The sequence below is a fragment of the Lissotriton helveticus genome, chromosome 5_1 (genome assembly GCF_964261635.1).
Source record: "Lissotriton helveticus chromosome 5_1, aLisHel1.1, whole genome shotgun sequence".
NCBI classification, from domain to species: Eukaryota; Metazoa; Chordata; class Amphibia; order Caudata; family Salamandridae; genus Lissotriton; species Lissotriton helveticus.
Window position 1 is genome coordinate 300,630,545 of NC_136065.1, and position 20,315 is coordinate 300,650,859.

The following is a 20,315-nucleotide window of genomic DNA, read 5'->3' on the forward strand; positions in this document are numbered from 1 at the left end:
ATCAAAGATAGTCTGAAAGACCCTGAAAGATAAACAGTGCCCGTCCCTCCCGGGACCGTCAAAGAGCCCCACCCAGGGACCATCATACAGCCAGCCCCCCCCCTCAGGAACCATCAGAGACCGCACCCCTCAGGGACAGCACCTCCTCCACACCCCCAGGGACCATCAGACAGCCCAGCTCCATTCCCCCAGGGACCATCAGACAGCTCCATTCCCCCAGGGACCATCAGACAGCCCCCTCTCCATTCCCCCGGGGACCATCAGACAGCCGCCCCCGCCACTCCTCCAAGGGCTATCAGACAGTCGCTCCGCCAGGGACCGTCATACAGCTGCCGCCACCCCTCCACTCCCCTAAGGACCGTCAGACAGCCGCCAACCCCACTCCCTTAGGGACCACCAGAGAGCCTCCAACCCCACTCTCCCAGGGACCGCCAGACAGCCGTCAACCCAACTCTCCCAGGGACCGCCAGACAGCCGCCAACCCCACTCTTCCAGGGACCGCCCGACAGCCACCACCCACACTCCCCCTGGGACAGTCAGCTGCCTCACCCTCTCCTAGGGACTGTCACAAACAGCCCCCCCAACCGCCCGGGACCGTCACAAACAGTCCGGATCGTCCCTTTCAGCCCCCCCAACCGCCCGGGACCGTCACAAACAGTCCGGATCGTCACAAAGAGCACTCCCCGCAGGGACCATCACTAAGAGCCCCCCAGACAACCAGCACAAAGAGCCCCTCGCCGACCATCATCACATCACAGACAGCCGCCCCGCCGACCATCACATCACAAACAGACAGCCGCCCCGCCGACCATCACATCACAGACAGACAGCCGCCCAGCCGACCTTCACATCACAGACAGACAGCCGCCCCGCCGACCATCACATCACAGACAGACAGCCGCCCCGCCGACCATCACATCACAGACAGACAGCCGCCCCGCCGACCATCACATCACAGACAGACAGCCGCCCCGCCGACCATCACATCACAGACAGACAGCCGCCCCGCCGACCATCACATCACAGACAGACAGCCGCCCCGCCGACCATCACATCACAGACAGACAGCCGCCCCGCCGACCATCACATCACAAACAGACAGCCGCCCCGCCGACCATCACATCACAGACAGACAGCCGCCCCGCCGACCATCACATCACAGACAGACAGCCGCCCCGCCGACCATCACATCACAGACAGACAGCCGCCCCGCCGACCATCACATCACAGACAGACAGCCGCCCCGCCGACCATCACATCACAGACAGACAGCCGCCCCGCCGACCATCACATCACAGACAGACAGCCGCCCCGCCGACCATCACATCACAGACAGACAGCCGCCCCGCCGACCATCACATCACAGACAGACAGCCGCCCCGCCGACCATCACATCACAGACAGACAGCCGCCCCGCCGACCATCACATCACAGACAGACAGACAGACAGCCGCCCCGCCGACCATCACATCACAGACAGACAGACAGACAGCCGCCCCGCCGACCATCACATCACAGACAGACAGACAGACAGCCGCCCCGCCGACCATCACATCACAGACAGACAGACAGACAGCCGCCCCGCCGACCATCACATCACAGACAGACAGACAGCCGCCCCGCCGACCATCACATCACAGACAGACAGCCGCCCCGCCGACCATCACATCACAGACAGACAGACAGCCGCCCCGCCGACCATCACATCACAGACAGACAGACAGCCGCCCCGCCGACCATCACATCACAGACAGACAGCCGCCCCGCCGACCATCACATCACAGACAGACAGCCGCCCCGCCGACCATCACATCACAGACAGACAGCCGCCCCGCCGACCATCACATCACAGACAGACAGCCGCCCGCCGACCATCACATCACAGACAGACAGCCGCCCCGCCGACCATCACATCACAGACAGACAGCCGCCCCGCCGACCATCACATCACAGACAGACAGCCGCCCCGCCGACCATCACATCACAGACAGACAGCCGCCCCGCCGACCATCACATCACAGACAGACAGCCGCCCCCGCCGACCATCACATCACAGACAGACAGCCTCCCCCGCCGACCGTCACAGACAGCCTCCCCCGCCGACCGTCACAGACAGCCTCCCCCGCCGACCGTCACAGACAGCCTCCCCCGCCGACCGTCACAGACAGCCTCCCCCGCCGACCGTCACAGACAGCCTCCCCCGCCGACCGTCACAGACAGCCTCCCCCGCCGACCGTCACAGACAGCCTCCCCCGCCGACCGTCACAGACAGCCTCCCCCGCCGACCGTCACAGACAGCCTCCCCCGCCGACCGTCACAGACAGCCTCCCCCGCCGACCGTCACAGACAGCCTCCCCCGCCGACCGTCACAGACAGCCTCCCCCGCCGACCGTCACAGACAGCCTCCCCCGCCGACCGTCACAGACAGCCTCCCCCGCCGACCGTCACAGACAGCCTCCCCCGCCGACCGTCACAGACAGCCTCCCCCGCCGACCGTCACAGACAGCCTCCCCCGCCGACCGTCACAGACAGCCTCCCCCGCCGACCGTCACAGACAGCCTCCCCCGCCGACCGTCACAGACAGCCTCCCCCGCCGACCGTCACAGACAGCCTCCCCCGCCGACCGTCACAGACAGCCTCCCCCGCCGACCGTCACAGACAGCCTCCCCCGCCGACCGTCACAGACAGCCTCCCCCGCCGACCGTCACAGACAGCCTCCCCCGCCGACCGTCACAGACAGCCTCCCCCGCCGACCGTCACAGACAGCCTCCCCCGCCGACCTTCACAGACAGCCTCCCCCGCCGACCTTCACAGACAGCCTCCCCCGCCGACCTTCACAGACAGCCTCCCCCGCCGACCTTCACAGACAGCCTCCCCCGCCGACCTTCACAGACAGCCTCCCCCGCCGACCTTCACAGACAGCCTCCCCCGCCGACCTTCACAGACAGCCTCCCCCGCCGACCTTCACAGACAGCCTCCCCCGCCGACCTTCACAGACAGCCTCCCCCGCCGACCTTCACAGACAGCCTCCCCCGCCGACCTTCACAGACAGCCTCCCCCGCCGACCTTCACAGACAGCCTCCCCCGCCGACCTTCACAGACAGCCTCCCCCGCCGACCTTCACAGACAGCCTCCCCCGCCGACCTTCACAGACAGCCTCCCCCGCCGACCTTCACAGACAGCCTCCCCCGCCGACCTTCACAGACAGCCTCCCCCGCCGACCTTCACAGACAGCCTCCCCCGCCGACCTTCACAGACAGCCTCCCCCGCCGACCTTCACAGACAGCCTCCCCCGCCGACCTTCACAGACAGCCTCCCCCGCCGACCTTCACAGACAGCCTCCCCCGCCGACCTTCACAGACAGCCTCCCCCGCCGACCTTCACAGACAGCCTCCCCCGCCGACCTTCACAGACAGCCTCCCCCGCCGACCTTCACAGACAGCCTCCCCCGCCGACCTTCACAGACAGCCTCCCCCGCCGACCATCACAGACAGCCTCCCCCGCCGACCATCACAGACAGCCTCCCCCGCCGACCATCACAGACAGCCTCCCCCGCCGACCATCACAGACAGCCTCCCCCGCCGACCATCACAGACAGCCTCCCCCGCCGACCATCACAGACAGCCTCCCCCGCCGACCATCACAGACAGCCTCCCCCGCCGACCATCACAGACAGCCTCCCCCGCCGACCATCACAGACAGCCTCCCCCGCCGACCATCACAGACAGCCTCCCCCGCCGACCATCACAGACAGCCTCCCCCGCCGACCATCACAGACAGCCTCCCCCGCCGACCATCACAGACAGCCTCCCTCGCCGACCATCACAGACAGCCTCCCCCACCGACCATCACAGACAGCCTCCCCCGCCGACCGACCATCACAGACAGCCCCCCCCCTCCGCCGACCATCACAGACAGCCCCACCGGGTCCAAACTGGATTGGCATAGTGAGCAAAAGAACAATGGATTAAACCCAGATCTCTTGACTGGGGGTTAGTGGTTGAAAAGTTTCAGCACTCCATCCATCATCTTGCTGAGTTTGCTATGTTCGCCCTAAGTGGCCAAGGGTATGCCCAGACGAGGGCATGAGACCCACGTCTGGGCATACCCAGTCATGGTGACGTGGTGAGCAAAAAAACAATGGATTAAACCCAGATCTTTGTGACTGGGGGTGAATGTCTACATTGTTCAGCATTCCATCCATCTTTTGTTCCTTTTGCTTTTGTTGCCCCAAGTGGGAAGGGTATGCCCAGACGTGGGTACCGTACTCACTGCGCCACTGGATTCAAGCAAGCCTGGCTGATGAGGGGTGATGCCCTGAAATTGGCATCTCGTTTCCACTCCAGGGAGGACCCGGCCAGGCACTTCGGGCTGGAATATACCCATGAGGAGCAGGGTCAAAACTGATTTGTATATGACTGGGTCCAAAGTGGGGTGGCATAGTGATCAAAAGAATTATAGACTAAACCCATATCGCTTGACTAGGGTGTGAGAGGTTGAAAAGTTTTAGCACTCCGTACATCATCTTGTTGCGTTTGCTGTATTCCTGCACCCACTAACATTTAATCCGGCACACCATCTTGTCTGCTGGCACAGTGCACCCCAAACAGGTGATGTCCCTTATCTTTAGCAAAATGTTTAGCTACTGAAACAATATGTGTCGTATGAGTTTTCAGTACCTTTCTTATTTGTTCATTATCTTCTAACTTGGTTTTGCTGTACACAGGATGTCATGTTAGAAAAACTGTACCAACTCCCTCCAAACAATCACTACATCACACTTTGAAAGACAGAAATGCCAAACCTAACCCAAAACGTCATGCACCTAACCTGGGACCATAAACCCACTGTCCAAAACATGGTACACAGGAGGCGTCATGCCACCATCCAAGATTCAATGCTATTACCTGGTGGGTGGATGAAACCACAAATGCTGCCACCATCCAAGATTCAATGCTATTACCTGGTGGGTGGATGAAACCACAAATGCAATGAACAAAATCAAAGGACCAAGGGAAGTGAATCACTCATCGATATTTTATCAAGGAAGCTCGTCCATCAAAAACCCTTCATTGACATTACTATCATCCATACCCATTGAGCCTCCTCCATTGTCCTACCATTATTGAATACAACCAATCTAAAGCTTCACTCGTTACTACTAAAGCACCCTCATGAATCTAATTAAAATCTACGTTCCACTTCTCCCCTACTATGACCTGTACCTTGAGCACAGCATGTGAGACAGAATCCTCCTAAACTATTCTGTGGCATACTCAGTCAATCGACACAGCGTGTTAATTAACACTTTGGGGAAACAAATGAAAAGATCAGAAGACCGTTCACCCCGTATACTACAGCTTAAGAAACAACTGTTAATCTCCGTGGTGTAGCCATCCCAAGCGGTCATCCCTTTCTTGGTCACAAATTCTAGCTGCAGTCCAAAGTCACTCAAATTGCACATTTATTTAAATTTCCCTACATGAATAAAGGACATTCCCCGCACCAACTGTGTATCATCCACCCTCTGTGAATCTATTCAAATCTTTTCAAACTGAATCTGAGAAATTAAGACAAAAACTATCCAAGTCAACCATTAGATTTACATGTATCCATCTAAAACATCACAACTTTGTGAGGCCTAAATTGTCTCACAAGGTCAATCTACCTACAGCACTACATTACTTGCAGTGCAAAGTAGCCACATTGTTATGAGCAATCCCGGTTCCTATGTTGGGGTGCACTTATTGGAGCATCTGCTTTTTTTTTTTAGATCTTTACAAAGGCCCCCAAACCCCATCTTTTAAATGGCTATCTTCCTGCCTACTGCTTTTACTTTCTTTCTGACCTAATACACGTCATCACTTCATCACATGCTTCAAACAATGACATTTCCATAACTGAATCAGTTGTCACAACTTCAAACAAAGACCAGTTCTCTTCCACCGGCTCCTTATTACTTTTAGACCCTGTGATAAATATTAGTTCTGAACACATTTTGTTGTGTTCTCATTAATATCACATATGGTTGAAAAATGGTAATAAGATTGTTCATAAAAAAAATATTAAATGCCCAACACTTGAAGCTCTTCTTTAGGCATGTAGGCAAGGTATAACCATGGAAAACTAGGTTCTGCAATGATAAAATGATTTTATTGCATGGATTAGTTTATGTAGGCAAATCTACTCACAGGGTGTAAAGCAGATGGAAAGTTGTAATTCTAGGGCAATACCACCCTTTAGTCTTGTGCATACCCACCCATTTTCAAGTCTAGGGGTAATCATTAACTTCTTTCCAACCCATTTTGATCGAGGAGAAGGTTTGAAATGTACTACTGGTGAGGGCTATCACCATTAAAAGGTGAAACTATTATCCCACAGGAGAAAAAAATAAAGCCTTTGAAACAAGTGAATTTACCCTGGTTATCCAGGTTAACAATTGTGCATGTAGATCAGCCCATACCAAAAAGGAAGTCGCAAAAGTTTGTAAGCTTGTGTTATTTGTAATTCTATGAATGCATTTTATGAGGACATCCTAGGAATTCCAAATCTTTAATAAATATACTGAATTGAATTGTAAGCTTGTGAATTCCTGAAAGTCGGAAATCTGCACCAATGTGAAACATTAGATGCAAATAGTAGGAGAATATAAATGTATTGTGGGAAAGCAAAGATCTCTAGAATTAAATTGGTGTAGGTAAACAGGTTAGGTGACAGTTGCACCGTCAAGCAAGACCTAAAAAAAGCAAAAAAAACGATGTAGGTTAAGGTCTACCCTCATACTTATCTGTGCTGCTGCCGGAGAAAAACGACACATTATTTAGTTATCCAAGTAACTTTAATAGCGTTCTAATGTCATGTGTGTGCCCCTGAAAATGTAAGCTTAGGTAGCAGGATAAACAAAAGAATCACAGCTGCTAGAGGACAAGCGTTAATTTTTGTGGAAGCACACAACTTCTGCCCCATCAAAACATGTAGTCCCAGTTCCCAACATGTTAGCGGGGCAAAGCCTCTCTCTAGAGATGGTTACATAATTGTCTGACCGCAGCTGCGTTGTCAAGATAGATCATCAAAAAGACGTGTACATTAACTATCTGCTTTGAAGGAAGCAAGGATTAAAGGAAACAGTGCCACAATTTCAAAACAAAATATATTTCTGATCGTTTAATAATATTTCTATCAAGAATGAGAATTAGGTTTTTACTTTTAAAACAAGAATACTTCAATCTTCGACGGCTAATCTGGAGGCTGTGGGAAGGAGTTGGTGAGGGGCAGGACAATCTGAGAAGCCAGCACTGTGGGAGATCGGGGTCAGACCAGCCAGCATAGGAAAAAAAATCGAATACATGAAAATATCCCGGAACACTTGAAGGTGCTTCTGGAATTCAATGTGTGCTTTCTATGAAGTATGTTGCTTTAATTCTGAGCAGTCAGCAGGGTGGAGGACAGTGAAAGATAAATATAGCTGCTTGGTTACAGTGTGGCTGTGGGGTTGTATTACTTGCCCTCTGCAGCAAACTTGTCCTTTTCTGCAGCCAAGTTCACATATTCGGTTGATTCGGGATTAGTTTCCCGAAACCAACGTGACCCAGAAAGGAACCACTGAAAGCTCTAGCTACCAATCTAGCTGCTAACAGTGGCACAAGACAAAATTGCGGGCCCCCCGGTTGAATGTGGTGAGGGTCCATATCTCACAGATATTCATTGACCTTGGGCTTAATGGGGCCCCTTAAAGGGTTGAGGCCCCCTGGAGTGTGGGGGCCCCTGTGCCACACCGCCTGCAGGGGCCTGCGTTACGTTCCTGGCTGGGACTGTAGTCTGAAGTTCTCTTATGTGCGCTCTACAGATTTCAAACTATTAGTATGCTGGGTCAGTCCTGGGCAAATCTCCCTGTATCCTAGTTATACGAACCCCAGTGTGCGGTTGTCTAACTAATTAAGATAATGCTAATTCATTAATAGAAGGATAAATTAAGATTCAGCAGTTGAGCATCAAACCAGCTGCATTAGATTCGGAGTGTTACTCAACTGCATGCAAATGAAGGATGCAAGCTAGTTGTTTATACTCACAAAGTGGCATTAAGTTCTCATATCGCTGAGGCAAATGGGTGAAAACGTGAACTGGGAGGAGTGTGTGATAAGAGTACACACACCTAACGGCTGGATGGGTAGCAGAACATCAAAACCAAGCATTTGCACTTGTGGGGTGGAAATACTCTCATCCGCAATGGAGGTGAGATGGTGGCAAGATTGAGACAACCACTCACCTATGGGGGTGGATAAACCAGACTAGAGTTAGGCATTTCCACGAGATGGGGCTTACACTGGCAGCCCCACAAGGAAGGCTTAGCATTTAGAGTGACAAATACAAGTGGGGAAAACTGCAAGACAATCAAAGAGATTGCTCTTCCCCAGGGTGGATCACACATGTAGTCAGGTTGCCCACATGTAGGATTTAGAGTATTATCCAGTACTTCCCTGGAGTCTGGCTTGATGTCAGAGTAGTAGGGGGGGGTCAATAGTCACAACTGTTCTGGTAACAATGGACTGAATACTGAACAAATTGAAAATAGACCCACAGATAGAGTAACTAAACAATATTACTAGACTTTAAGAGTCTACACTAAACCATGCTGTATTAAAGAGGGTGCAAAATATATATTGAGGGACAGGTTTCATTTAAGGTGCCCAGATGAATGCACATTTAACATTCATTGCCAAGGACAGAGACGCTATACTACAGGAAGCGAAATCTCTCTTACCAAGAGAATAAAGTTATGATATTACTGGATTATTCTAAGGCGGAACAAGCATAACGGAGATCCTACACAGCAGTCAAACAGAAGCTGCCTGCTCTCAATCCTTCATACCGACTCTGGTTTCCGGCCTGCCTCAGGGTGATTCACAACAACAAAAGTCACTTCTTTGATTACCCTGAAGCGGCGTGGACTTGGGCCACAGGAGAACGTCCCCTGACCAGACACAGCAGGAGCTCCTCCTCCTCCACATGGATGCAACCTAATGCCACAGTGGGACGCCCACCAAGAAATCCTCATCACCTGAGGAGACCATGAGAAGCACATCTGGCTCCCCCACGGAGACAAGACCGCAAGCTTTATCACAGGAACGAGAACCAAGTGAAGAGATACCCGGGACCCCATTTCAAATGCCAGCAATAAAGGAATCAGAGACTCCGGCCCTTCTATCAGTCCGGCACTATGAACGTTTGCACCTGAAGGTAGCAGTTGCTACAGAGTGACGGCCGTGATGGCCACAAACACCTCAGGACTCCTGAACATTCACACATCTGATGACATAGAGGGGTGCATCACTGCGTCCTCAAATTGCAATGTTTGACATGTTTCAGTTCTCCTTTTCAGGGTGACAGATGCTTCAAGGGACCAAGTAAGGGGAGGGGGTGATTGTTGGGGGGACAGTTCGGTGTTTATATGCTTGTGCTGGTTTTCTTTCTTTTGATTCAAGACATACAACACAACACGCCTACACCACCCATGCACTGACACTGTTTCAGAGACACACCAGTGCTTCATGCCAATAGACCTCATATGCAAGGGCCCGACCACTCCCTGGCCAACTAATGCAGCTCCCCTAGCAGTAGCACCCACGGAGACACTCACCTTGACCTGGAATCCCTACGCATCTCCTTCTGGAACGTCAATGGTCTCAGAGGCAGCAGAGAAGGGAGGCTTCCCACAAAACATGGCGACAATCGTGGCCATCCCTAAAACAGACCCTCCCTGCACTTTGTGTCCGGCCTATTGCCTCATTTCACTTATCAATACCGAAGTAAAACTTTCTGCCACAATTCTCGTGACTCACCTAAAAAAGGTAATCAGGACCCTAATACACTCTGATCAACGTGGGTTCATGCCCCGCCGTAGTACGATACATTGCCTGAGATGTTTGCTTCTTTCCTTGGCTCACCGTCATCTCCTTCCAACGTACTTGACCCCCTTGTTGATAGACTTTGAGAAGGCCTTTGACACGGTGGGCTTGGTGCTACCTGTAAGCCATTCTGATCCGTGCAGGATTTGGCCAGTACTTCAGAGGACTCTAGCAGGTGTTATATTCTAATCCAACAGCCCGGGTCCTGACCAATGGGGTTTTGTCTGAAGAATTCAGCATAAGCAGCTCATCTCTCCTTACTTTTTGTGCTAGCTACAGAACCTTTGGCATGACACATTAGATATGACGGATCATGATAGTCCCCAATTGCTATACATATTTCAGAATATACCTCTCAAACTCCCACGGCACTGGTTCCGTGCCCTGGACAGAATGTCGATCTCGTTCCTCTGGGGGACCTCAAGATCGTTTATGGCGTTGACCCACTGCCAAAAAGCTTCATACGATGGGGGAATGAGAATGACCAACCTCTTCCTCTATTATATAGCCACACGTCTGTTGGTGATCAATGATTGGTTTTCTGAAGGGTGGGCAGACCCAGCATACCAACTAGAGCTTGAGAGGTATCAGATTCTCGCAGATCCAACCAATGCTTTTATGTTATGCCAATCCCCCATTATATCCCTGCTGTCACCTGATCAGTTCTCTTAGCTTGGCGCTCCATACTCAGATACACCAGCTGGAAGGTTAGAATCACGCTGCCAACACCCTTGTGGCAGGGCAACTGGATAGGAGAAGTGGCGCAGTTAGAGGGATTCCAGAAATGGGAACTTATCGGAATCCCCCAATTTGGAGATATCTGGAAAGGAGGCCAACTCTGAACATTTCAGGACCTGCAACGCACATACTCCATTAACACCACGCAATTTTACAACTCACTGCAACTTCGGCAAGCACTTATGACACACATACCCAAGGGCACCACACTTCGTGAGTTCAGTCCCTTAGAGGCTAAAATCCTTATGGGGAAACTGGGAAGGGTCTCCCAAATCTATAAATTCCTCATCAATAACTCCCCCACCACACTAGACTACTTAAGGACCCGATGAGAACAATGGCTAAGACCTATGGAGGATAAGGACTGGCCTGACGCCCTTATGTCCCCCGGGTGATCACCATCTTGGCTAGCCTGAGACTGATCTAACTCTACTATCTCCATTGCGCATATCTCCCCCCTGCTAGGTTATACTGAGCGGGATGTCTACCAACCCTGAGATGCCCACAAGGAGCCTGCGGACTTATATCATATGACCTGTCCTGCACTCTCATATCAATATACTGGGCATAAGTAGTTGGTGAACTGAGTGGGGTCCTGGTATGGGAGGTTCCACTCACGCCTCAAGTTCTGCTCTTGGGGATCCTGGAGGGTAGAGGAGGCTCTAGGGCAGACAAAGCATTTCTGGGTACCGCCATTGTGGTAGCCAAAAGGGACACAGCGACTAGGTGGAAGAGGCCGCCCCCCCCCAAAAAAAATCACCCAATGGAGGAAAGGCTTAGATTGGTGCGCCACACAGGAACAACCAATATATGTGGCTATGGGATGTCCAGCTAAGTACAAACAAGTGTGGGGCAAATGGTTGGGGCTGTTTAATGAATAGGCCAGGCAGGGATATGGGGTGTTACAACTCTTGACTCTGTTTGACTGTAAATGTGATTCTATAAGTTTTGTAAGGGCGGGTAGCCCAACACATTAAGCATTGTATTTGTCAAGCAAGGGTGACCTTTTACAATGAACTGTCATGTCGAAATGTTTTCTAAACACCAAAAATTGTGAGTATAAAAAAGAAACATTAATTGTCATGCAGCAGAGTGAAGGTGGAGTACGTCAGACACACAAGTGTACTTGGGCGTGGTGTGGTCCACTGTCTCAAAAGATGGCTGGAATGTCAGACATCTTTACAAAATTGTCCCAGACTTGATGGGATCAGTTCCAGGCTGCTTGGGTCATATCTTGTTTCCAAGTTGGAATGAAGTGTGGAGATAATTAAAGGCAGGCTTGTACAGAAGCAGAAGTTAATTGGGCCATCTGGGTCTGTTGGGTCTGTTGTGGCATTTAGGGTGGTGTGACAATTCAGTGTTTTACAGAAAAAGGGGAGAAACATGTGCTTAGGAACTCTTACCAGCAGGCAAGGCAGTTTGCATATTTTGAAGAAATGTCGGCTGGAAGGGGAACTTCTGGGCCTCAAAGGCCAGGGTCTTGAAAGAGTGTGGATACTAACCCTGGGCACCTCAGAAAAGCTTAGTCGGTGAAAGTATTTCTTCATGCACAGTGGGTGATTGATCTGTGGAAATGGGTTCCGATATTTTGTTCTTTTTCAGTTAACATAGAGCTTAAGGAAATGTAGACATCCTGGAACAGGAAGAATTAGCCTGTGGTGCACGGAGGGTTTGTGAATCTTTGGACCATTTTTAAGCACTCGCTTGCTTCCAAGATTTCCCCAGATAAGGAGTCTTGAAAGCTTACGAGGAAACTGGTAGACAAGTCTACAGAACTCCAGCTCAGATCACTGGGAAACATTGTGGCCTTGGAGAAGAAAACCATGATTTGCAATTCATGCTTAGTGCCTGGGTTCCTGCTGGAAATAACTTGGAAGCAGCGTTATATAGAAGACTGCAGACAGTGAGGAAAAGCCTGCGAAACGTCCAGCAGCAAAAGCTTCCCAGTAAATATCCCAACAATGTGGTGAAGCAGAGCTTTCTAGATCGGCCCTAGTACCTGCCGGAGAGTTATGCTTAGATCAGATAACTATATTAGTACTTTGTAAGAATTAATTTTGTTGGACTAAGTCCGCAACCCCAGTCTGCAATTAAGAAATCTTAGCAAAAACATTTTGTCTGCGACCCCCCTACTGAGGGGAAGTGGCGGGCGGGGGTCGACTGGTGCGCCGCACAAGTAAAAACACTGTCGTAGAGTTTGGGGGAAGTGGTTGGGGGGCTTCGCTTAGTTTGACAGGGGTTTTTCCAACCCCTTAGGAGACCTCCTCAGTTTTAAATCTGAGCTAATAGTTGATATAACTGAGCTCAGCTGCAGAAAGAAGCAACCAAGAGAACTCTCCTATGTACTATCAGGCTACCAGACAGAGCTATCAATGATGTGCTAGAATACTGCAGAGGTTTTCTGACTTGCCTCGGTCTGTAAACTTCGAGATTTATGAGTTGCGGGATCGCAGTTACACCGCTTTAAATGTTACATTTCTCACACAACTGCCCACCTTGAGCAATGTGCAGGAAGGGGCAGAGGAAAATGAACTGCAACAGCTCTAGGAACGAGTACACGCAAATGGACAAGGACTGTTGAGGACGACATACAAAGTAAGATCAAGCTGGAGATAGGTAATGTGGCAGCATACAACCAGGAGTTGTCATTAACCCCCTACACTTAAAGTAATTCTGTAAGAATCGAACACAGCACTCAGCACACCTCCCCTCCACCATAGTTGTGACTATCCACCCCACACACCATGTATCACTCTCCACACTTACACATGGAGTTGTATCCCAAAACTAATTTTTTTCCCTCCAACCCATAGTTGCCACTCTGTTTCCCAACAGAGTTGTCGCTCAACATGCACGCAGAGATCACAATGTTCATGCCCTGTTCCCTAGAGGTTTCAATCTGTGTACCCCTCTGCATTTCCACCCAAAGCTATCACTCTACTCATTTACTCAGGATCTGTCACTTTGTGCACCCATGCCAGAAGATAGATCATTCTACTCATTCCCAACCCTTGAATCCTCAAAAACTCCCATTCCACCCCGTCCTCCCTTTAACTGTCATTATATAGCCCTCCGAGCCCTGGAAGAGTAACTAGCCATCTCTCAGCATGTCTTCAGAAAGCTGCGATAACGTACATGCATCACCTTGCCACAAAGTTTTCACTCTGTACCGGTCAACAGACCATCCCTGTTATATCCCTCTGTGTTTCATCTATTACTTGTACCTTCACTCTCTACTCAACTCAAGAGACCCGCCTTACGTAAATCAGTCTTAGTCTTGCTTCAATAGAAACAGTCCAATCGCTAAGCCAGATCCTTGCACAAACAAACTCAGACCACTTTTTTTTTTAAGTTTGAAAAGCTTTATTGAGTAAATGAAGACAATGTAAAACATCAGTACAACTGCAGGAAGATAAATTACAGTATTAATAGAAACAATAAGCTTTGTGTGTATAAATAATAACCTCAAAGAGGTAAGGAATATACCAAGGGAAAATGCTTTTATAACTTTTTAGAATTTTGGGGAGGAACAGAAAGAAGAGGAAGGAAAAGAGAGAGAGGGGAGGGAGGAAAGGGAGGGGAAAGAAACATCAATAATAGAGCAATAATAAAGCTATTACATAATGTAATTATATTAATAGTATGTAAAAGAAAAAAAAAAAATATATATATATATATATATATATATATATATATATATATATCTTATAGCAGACAAATGAATATGAAGTTAAATGGCACATTTGGATAGGTAATCTGTTAAAGGGGACCATAATAAATCACGTTTAATTAGAAGTCAGGTAGAAGAGGCGTATGCACGATCTAATCTATGGTGATGACAAATTAAATTCCACCACGCAGCATATTTGACATTCTTGGTATCTTTCCAATTGGTAGTAATGATTTGAAAAGCAATAGCAATACATAAGTCAATGAATTTGCGAGTAAATGGTGGAACTTCCCAGACTGGAGCTAAACCGCCCAGAAAAACTAGAGAAATATCAAAGGGTATATTATTAGATAAAATTTTGTTCAGGGAAGACCAAATATGTGACCATAACAGTTGTACTTTAGGGCATAGAAAGAACATATGTTTAAGATCACTTGTAATACAGGAACAGGACCAACATTTTTTGGAATTTATTAGTTTAAATTTAAAAAGATCACAAGGAGTGTAAAACAGTCTATTGTAAAAATAGTATAGGGTCTGTGTGGTACTAGCGGAGCGGGAAGTTGAATGGAGTTTAGACCAAATAGAATCCCAGGTGGACTCGAGGAAGGTTTGGCCAAGGTCTAATTCCCAAGAAAGTTCAAGTTTTGTTTTGGGCCTCACTAAAGGTGAGGGAGAAAGTATTTTATAAATGGCTGAGGCTTTGAGGGGAATGTGAAAATAGGGAGGGGAGGGTGAGAGGGGGAGTGCAGGAAGTGGGTGCATCTTGTATGATATTGGAGTGTAGTGAAGGAGTAAGTGTGAGAAACTGTGAAGAGAATTTATTGGAGATACCAAATGAGTCACGAAGTATCTGAAAAGTCGCTAGAGAATTATTAAGAAGAAGATGACTATGAGTAAGGATTCCTTTATCAATCCATTCCTTCCAAAAAAGGTCACGGTTGCGAAATTTAAGAGATTTATTGTACCACAATGGTGTATTCAAGTGAAGAGTAGAGGACGAGGAGAAGGAGCGGAAAAGAGCAACTATAAGGGCTTTCGAATGTTTGAAAATAGGCAAAGAGAATTTTGAAGGTGGCTGAGTAAGGTTAGAAGCGGTGAGAAGGGAGAAAGGGGAGATTTGTGTTGATTCTAAAGAGCTCCAGGATGTAATATGTTGCGAAGAAGAGTCAAGTAAAGAAGGCCAGATTTGTTTAAGGGAAAATGCATAATGGAAACGTGAAATGTTTGGAAAATTGACTCCACCGAGATGTTTAGGTTGTTGAAGACGGGATAAGGCAACTCTGGCTTTATGATTATTCCATAGAAATTTAGAGAAGAGACTGTTGATGGATTTAAAGAAGAAATGAGGAAGGGGAATGGGAAGCATAGAGAGATAGAAATTCGCAATGAGAAGGAGCATCATTTTAATAGTAGAGAGACGACCCCACCAAGAGAGAAAAAGAGGAGACCAGCGATCAATAAATGAGGAGAGTTTTTTTAGAATATCAGAATGATTGATTCTAACAGTCTCTCTAATAGAGTTAGCGTAAAGAATACCAAGACACTTGATATGGCTAGAGGTCCATTGGAAACCAGAACCATGGAACATGTGTGGGAGACAAAATTTATTGAGAGGGAGAATTTCTGTTTTGTCGATGTTCAATTTATATCCAGAAACAGAGGAATAGTCGTGTAGTAGAGGAAAAAAAAGCAGGAAGGGAGACCGAACGGTTAGAAATGTAGAGCAAAATATCATCCGCATAGGCGGTGAACTTAATTTCCACATTCTTAAAAATAAAACCAGAATAAGAAGAGGATTGACGAATCTTTACGAGGAAGGGTTCTAACGCTAAAATGAAAAGAAGAGGGGAAAGAGGACATCCCTGTCTGGTACCTCTATAAAGGGTAAAGTATTTGGACTGCATACCGTTGATCCAGATAGAGGTAGATGGAGCAGAATAGAGGAGTTGGACATATTTAAGGAAAGTAGGGCTAAAGCCATGCCAACGCAAAGCGCCAAACATGAAGTCCCAATTAACCCGATCAAAGGCCTTTTCAGCATCAAGAGTAATTGCAGCAAGTGGGGTATTCATTTTAGCGGAGAGGTGAATAATATTGAGAAAAGTTCTTGAGTTATCGGTGATGGATCTACCTTTAATGAAACCGGATTGGTGGATATTAATTAGTTCAGGAATAATGGAATTGATGCGAAGAGCTAAGAGTTTCGCAAAGATCTTACAATCAGTGTTGATTAATGAAATAGGTCTATAATTCTTGCACATGGAGGGATCTTTATCTTTTTTGGGTAGAAGGACAAGCATAGCCTGTGTGAAAGAGCCTTTGGACTCGCCGGTGATGAAAAAGTGATTGAGTAACTGGAGTAGATAGGGAAGTAAAACCGATTTGAAATGAAAAAAAAAGCGAACTGTAAAACCATCGGGACCAGGAGTTTCATCTTTGGGTAAGAGGGAGAGGGCAGCAAGAATTTCTTTTTCTAAAAGTGGAGCATCAAGAGAGGAAAAGTCAATCAACGGAGTGGGGGGTTTGGGAATTGACTGAAAAAAAGCATCTAATTGATCAGTAGAGGGAGTGGATTCAGGGGTGTAAAGAGAGGAATAGAACTGTACAAAGCAGTCGAGGATTTTAGCATCAGAGGAGTGAATAGAACCTTGTGGGTCTTTGATGGAGACTATTTTAGATTTTTGTTTTTTGATTTTAAGATAGTTCGCAAGAGCTCTACCGGCTTTATTTCGACCACCGTAAATTTTTGCGTTGAATTGGAGAAGTTGATTAGAAGCAGAGTCCCAGGTGTGTTTATTAAATTGCATTTTAGCAGAGATGAGAGAAGATAAAGAATCGGGGGAATTGGAGGTATAATAGAGATGTTCAAGTTCTTTAATGCGTGTAAGAAAGGAAGACCACTTTTGACCTACTTAAATCGTGTCTATGAGGTATAGACGAGGCACAGTGAGCACTTCACACGTGCTTAAGAGATAAAATAGGATTTGAAGGCAGGTTTGAACTCTTCAAATCTCTGTGTGCAATAGATTTGTATGCATTGTGAGAATGTCTGTTGTATATGTCTACACGAGTATTTCCACTAATTAGCACTTATCAATAGGTGTTTATTGCCGATCAAAGAACCATCCATAGAGCAATGAAAGATTGAGGTAAAAACAGATGATAAAATATTCCTCCAATGTGCACGCACCACCTTGAAACTCCCAAATAAAAATTATAAGGATTTTAACTTATGACCTGCAAGTAACACAAGAATCTCTGGAACAGGAGGGGAGCACTGGAACTCTTGTTTAAAATGGCTGCACACGAACCAGCTTGAGTGGCTGACACAGAAATAACATTATAAAATATGCCCAAGTGCTTGCTCAATAACCAAGAAGGGGCAGTCTGAGCCCAGTAACGATTTTGGGTGCCTAGAAAATCAAGTTGTCATCCAAAATACGCATAGATGTCAAAACAAGGCTAGAGGAAGTGAGTCCTGCTGCCGAGGTCTGCCAGCAACGAAATAAGACGGAGCAGCAGAGCCGAGCGTGGCCGTACCTCGGCAGTCTGGTGTAATATAGAGGCAGTGAACAGAAAGCCATCCAGCAGCGCACTCGGGTCTTCGAAAGGGAGGCACAGAGCTGACCAATTCATACCGGAATCAAAAATAATGAACGGAGTGGCGAGGAAGGGGAGAACAGACATCCTGTAAGCGTTTTGTTGAAAAGTGGCAGATTAAATTGCCAACATGCTGTTAAATTCGACTTAGGACCCAGACTGTTACATATTCAAATTAAAGGGAATATGCAACCCATCATTACAGATCAAATTGTGTGTGCACACACACACACACACACACACACACACACACACACACACACACACACACACACACACACACACGATCCGAAAGACCACGCCGACACAGCAGCAACCAAGGGACCCATGCCATGACAGGAAAAGAGATCACACTACAAGCCATCATGACTAAGCTCAACAAAGTGCATACATCTCTACAGTCAGGCATAGGCACAGTTACTACTGAACTCTCACTCATCCGTGCAGACTTCAGAAACATTAAAGTGCTCCTGTGTTTCTCCCTTCTGGGTCACGTCTCTTTTCTTGTGGAGGAGGTAACCCAGACATTGTGCTGTGAGCCAGGGCGCATTTACGTGTAACCCCGCCGCTGAAGTGGTCTGGACTTGCTGGCTAGCTCGGTGGAGCACTCTTTGTCATTGCGGTAGCAATAGGGTCCAGTACCCACCAGGATGCTTGGCTGACAGACGCGGTTAGAGGATACCATATCCTCTTCTTGGGTGACCGGGATTCCTGCACCAACCCCCGCAAAGGATACCAGGCGGAGAGGTTGCGGCGGTTATGGAAGGGGGACTCGAGGGGGCACTGAACTGCACATTTGCCTCACCTCCCAATGGACTTCGAGGGCTGCGCCTGTCACAAATTCCAACTCCAATCAATATCACCCCACTGCACTTTCCAATTCCAGTGAGGCACAACACGGAGGCTTTGTGGGAAGTGTAGTTCCACCACATGGGACTACACAGGATGGCCGAATCACACCTTGGGGGCGGAGCATGGCACCTTCAATAAACAGCGTGACAGGACGATATTTCGCAGCACAAGGAGCAGCTGGAGAGGGGCGCTGAGGAAGGCAGAAATTGCTGAAATGCATTAGCCCAAGACTTTTGTATATTAAAGTGCTCCTGTGTTTCTCCCTTCTGGGTCATGTCTCGGAGGAGGAGGAGGAGGAGGAGGAGATAGATATCTATCTAGCTAACTATCTATCTATCTATCTATCTACACACACATATATATATATATATATATATATATATATATATATATATATATATATATATATATATATATATATATATCTCTCAAGATCCGCAAGACCACGCCGATGCAGCAGCAACCAAGGGACCCATGACAGGAAAAGATATCACACTACAAGCCATCATGACTAAGCTCAACAAAGTGCATACATCTCTAGAGTCAGGCATAGACACAGTTACTACTGAACTCTCACTCATCCGTGCAGACTTCAGAAACATCTGTTCCTGTGTGACGGAGGTAGAAACAACAAAAATCGCTTTAAGTACAGACACAGCTGCCCTAAAGTAACACATGAAACAGCTAGAAACTGAGCATAGAACCATGGCAGCGAAATTGGACGATTAAAAGATCTCTCCCGTCGCAATAACGTTCGAACTGTGGGAGTACCTGAGGGAAAGGGGTACCCGCAGCAGACCTCTTTGTGGAGGATCTGGTCAAGAATTACCTGCAACCCAGAAGACTCTCCAACTATTTCTCGGTTGAACTGGCCCCCCCATGCCCCCAGGGGCAGACCCAGGCTGGGAGCAGCCCCTCGGCCCATACTGGCACGCATTTTTAACTTTCGTGACCGAGACCTCATCCTTCAGACGGCAAGAGCGCCCCCGATCCGTTATCAGCAAAGTACGATCTGTTTCTTCCTGGACTACAGGGCTGCTGTGGCTAAACAGCGACGGAACTTCATCGCCATAAAGCAAGAACTCAGGAATTGTGAACGTAAATACTCGATGATGTTCCCCGCGAAGTTAAGAGTGGAAGCGGATGGCGAAAGTTCCTACATGTTAAGCCCGGACGATACACCAACCGTGAAGCGACAGGATCACAGTCTCCAGACCGGGTGGGAAAGACGACAGCGACAGAGACCCAGAACAATGAGAACTAAATAGACATCATAGGCACTTTCCCCATAAAGTGCTGACAAACAAGGACCCGTTCCTCAGTCGAGATACGGCACAGAGTAAAAAATCATGAGGTTGAGTTACCGACAAGTGAGTGGAGGGGGCTATAGGCTCCTACAGCGACCCACTGCGGCAGCGATACTTTCGGGACTGGCCACTAATAGTCCTCCACATGGCTTTGTATGGACTGGGGGTTTTCGGCTTCTTACTATGGCCACCTAAGTAATGCTGAGAGGGTAATTAGGAGCTACATATGTCTGAGAGGGT

At 48.3% G+C, this 20,315-nt stretch overlaps 1 protein-coding gene across 3 annotated transcripts in view; it reads right to left on the bottom strand.

Annotated features, from left to right (window-relative positions):
- UBE4B (ubiquitination factor E4B) overlaps positions 1-20,315 on the bottom strand; it is a 1,139,522-nt gene that overhangs the window by 1,085,481 nt on the left and 33,726 nt on the right. The gene's annotated exons all lie outside the window — the stretch shown is intronic.